This window comes from Papaver somniferum, chromosome 2, assembly GCF_003573695.1.
Source record: "Papaver somniferum cultivar HN1 chromosome 2, ASM357369v1, whole genome shotgun sequence".
NCBI lineage: Eukaryota > Viridiplantae > Streptophyta > Magnoliopsida > Ranunculales > Papaveraceae > Papaver > Papaver somniferum.
This window is the reverse complement of record NC_039359.1, coordinates 174,063,756-174,067,658: the sequence shown is the minus strand read 5'-3', so window position 1 is coordinate 174,067,658 and position 3,903 is coordinate 174,063,756.

Genomic DNA, 3,903 nt, shown 5'->3' with positions numbered 1-3,903 from the left:
AATAATTCCTTTGATTCGTATTCCAAACAGTAAAGGACCAACAAATCTGTTTGGTATCAACTCTATTCAACCAAGTGATATGAGTCGGACAAAGGCTCTTCTGTTTATCTTAACATAAACTCCTTAGTCAGGTCCTTATATCTATCGCATGCTCAATTACCGAATTAATCGTTTAAGATTAAGCCAACAACACTCTTAATCCAAAGAATTGTGTTGATGCCGATCTACTCAATTAATCAATCCAATCTACCACAAGGATAAACCGATTATTAATTGGATCTTATTTTACCAAAACAAGTATTGTGCACACCAAAGATTATAAACCCAAGTCAGATCTTCAATATCTTATTTGTCTTCAAATCTTCTTAAATCTTCAAAAAAAAAACCTGCACACAATCACTTGAATCTCTTGTGATCAATCACGCACATAACGGAGTCTGTTAACAATGGATTATCACAAGATCGTCTTTAGAACTAACAACAGTCCAAATATCCCTGTCGAAACTCTGAACTAGTTTGAGTGAATCTTATATCAGAAGAGAAGATCCTCAAGCATAAATAAACTAGGTGCAATCAGATTTCAACTACCATTAGTCAATCAAATCAATCGAAAAAAAAAGATAAACCGCAATTATCTAGTTTCCTACCAACGGTACACGCTAGAGCTTCTCAATCCCAAATAATACTTTAAACTGAGTGGTCGTAAGAGATTTTTCCTAGTTAGGTTACTCTCCTCTCCGAATAGGCGGTGTTTTTGGGTAAAAACTGATTCTGCTGTTTTGGTAATTTGGGGTGTGTTGATGAGAAACGAATTCAAACTCTAAACAAATTCACTGCACGGGAATGATTTTAGTTTTGAGAGATCAATCTGTAAGACTCTGGACTAAACCAAGAAATGCTCGTTCCAGATTCAATTCGGTCACAAGGTGAAGGAGAAGGGTTGATCTTATGGAGGGAAGCAGAGAAGGTGTTTGAGATCAGAGTTTTGAATTATGAAGGTGTGGTTGTTTATGACTTGTGTATTAGAAAATGGTTTCTGGCTACTTATGTTGATAACACTTGTGTTATGTGTGTTGAAATAAGTCGAAAACCTATTTATACAAGTCATTGAGCGTACCATGATCTCTTAGGAACTGGAGAAGATTAAAGTAGTGGAGAAGTGGGTTTGTGCCGAAGGTGGTGATCATCGTGTTTCCGTTATGAGGGAAGACCGACCACAAGTCCGCCCACTACTCTCATTACCGTTAACTGTCCGCCTTTCCTGACACTTTCTCGTAATGGGCGCGTTGCACTCCGCACGCTGTAAACCGCCAGACTAGTACCCCAGTAAGCATACCCCAGTTTGTAACATTGTTGATGGTGGTTTTTAGTTCAGGTTTAAAGTCGTAAACCCTATATTTAGCATTGTCATCCTTCAAAAGAATAAAGGCCGTTTGAAAGTAACGAGTGCTCAAACCTCTTTAATTATACGTGTATTGAACAACTCAGTATATATATGAAATTCGTTCAGAATGGTGTGCTTAGTATCAATCCCAAATATTCTGCGAATTCTATTTTATGTCAGCATTATTAACTAATGCATGACTCGCCTGGTATTTTTCCATGCTACGTTCCTAGCCGAACTCTCAATACTGACATGACATGATGGTCAATGCTCACTCTCAGCAGAGTAGCATGAATCTCCCTAAGTGCTAGTATTTGGATCTGCACAAAAATACTCATACAGGCTACATATCTCTCTGACAAAGAGATCGACGCGTTCACACGCTTTTTAATTAAAGTTAGCGTGATCGAACACATATTTATTCTTAAAGAAAATCTAGACTGTTAATATCAGTCTCAGAGACGATCACGTCCACACAACTTGGCCACACGATTTAACAAGCATAGCTTACTCCTAACAGAACTAGGCAATCACCGTAGTGACCACCGGCGGGCCCACTAGTGCCCTAGTCGATCGAGTCCCATTTCCTCAACCACGAGTGCTTCGAACGCCGACCCCAAACATGGATGATCGCGTTGTATAAAAATAGCTCGAACAAGCTGAAACCGTTAAAAAGAGTCTCAAAACGCATCACAACCGTCCAACTTTTCCAGCCTAGTTGAACGGCTTAGATCTTCCAACAAACGATTAAGGAAGTGTCAGCATGTTCATTGGCGGACAAATTCTCCCCCTTTTCAATCGACATGCCTGCGGTAAGCCTATAGGGCGCTCAATCGTTTGCCCAAACTCGAGCAAACAAGCCGTATTTAAAACCCTAAATTGGGTCGCGGCAGTATACAACTGTCGCAAATCGATGGTGTCCGTCCAACTTGGCTAGCCTAATTGGACGACATAGATCGCATCCCGAACGATCGAAGAAGCACCAAAGGATTCATTGGCGACCCAAATCCTTCCTTGGTCGATCGACCTACTCGCGACAAGCCTTAATGCATCAAGTCATTCGATCGAACTAGAGAAGACGCGGCAGTTTTAAAACCTAATTTGTGTTTGCGGCAATATGTTATTGTCGCAAATCGATCATGGCCGCCCATCTTCGCCAGCCTAGTCGGACGACCTAGATTCGATCTCGCTCAACGTGTAGGATGCGGATACGTTCACTAGCGGCTAGGCTATTGTGTCAAACGATCGAATATTCTCTAACAGGATGATGACTACCAAAATAGTTGGCCCAAAGTAGGATGGCCACATGAATTTAAAACCCTAGTATGGGTTGCGATATTATACAACTATCGCAAATCGATCACGATCGTCCATCTTTGCCATCCAAAGTAAGTGGCTTAACTTCAATTCCAGGCGACACAAAAGATGTCAGCGCGTTCACTGACGTCCCGCCTTTGCATAGGGCTGATCGGCCTGCTCAAATCAACGGCCAGCGTTTTCAAACGATCAACCAAAATAGGGTTGCCGCACGGCCCCAAAACCCTAAAATTACACTAACGGCAGTATGCAACTGTCGCAAATCATCTCCGCCATCCAACTTCGCCATACGAGTTGACCGGCCTAGATTTGATTTCAGGTAACCAAAAAGATGTCGTTGTGATCACCATCCACTCTTCTTTCATGAGGGACAATCAGCCAAGCCACGACTAGCTCATAGGGATCCTAAATGATTGCCCAAAGGTAACTAGTTATGCTGCTTGCATGAAATTCACCATCAGTCATTAACTGCCGCAAATCACCTCATCCAATCATCTTGTTTAGCCGATTTAAGTGGTCCAGATCTAACTTGGATCGACCGATAGGATTTTAGAATGGATACCAGTAGCCACTCTCCTATATGAACTGATCGGCCACTTCTTGGAATGGGTGCACAACACCCACCAACTCCTTGAAAAAGGGCGGTCGCGCTCCTTTTGAGACGCTCAATCCGTGACTGATTCGATCGAGCTCTAAAATAACGATGCTCCATGCACATCGATTATTTGGAGCTGATTGTTTAAAAGCGATGCTTTACGTTCATCGAATACATACGATATTTCATGAATATCGGCTTCACAAATAACTCAGTTATTTAACCTAAAGCGCTACGTGCTGCTTTCAGCGGCAAGTCCCACGACTTGACCCATTTACTCGAGACATCAAACATGTCACAAACTGGGGGATACTCACTGGGGTATTGGTCTGACGATTTACAGCGTGCGGTGTGCAACACGCTCATTACGAGAAAGTGTCGGGAAAGATGGACGGTTAACAACAATGGGAGTAGTGGGTGAAAGTGTGATCAGTTCTCCCTCATAATGGAAACATGGTGATCACCACTCTTTACACAACCCCACTTCTCCACTTCTTGATCATCTCCACTTCCTACGAAATCAGGGCGTGCGCTCAATGACTTATATAAATAGGATTTCAACCTATTTCAACACAGGACGAGTGTTATCAACACAGTATCCAGAAAA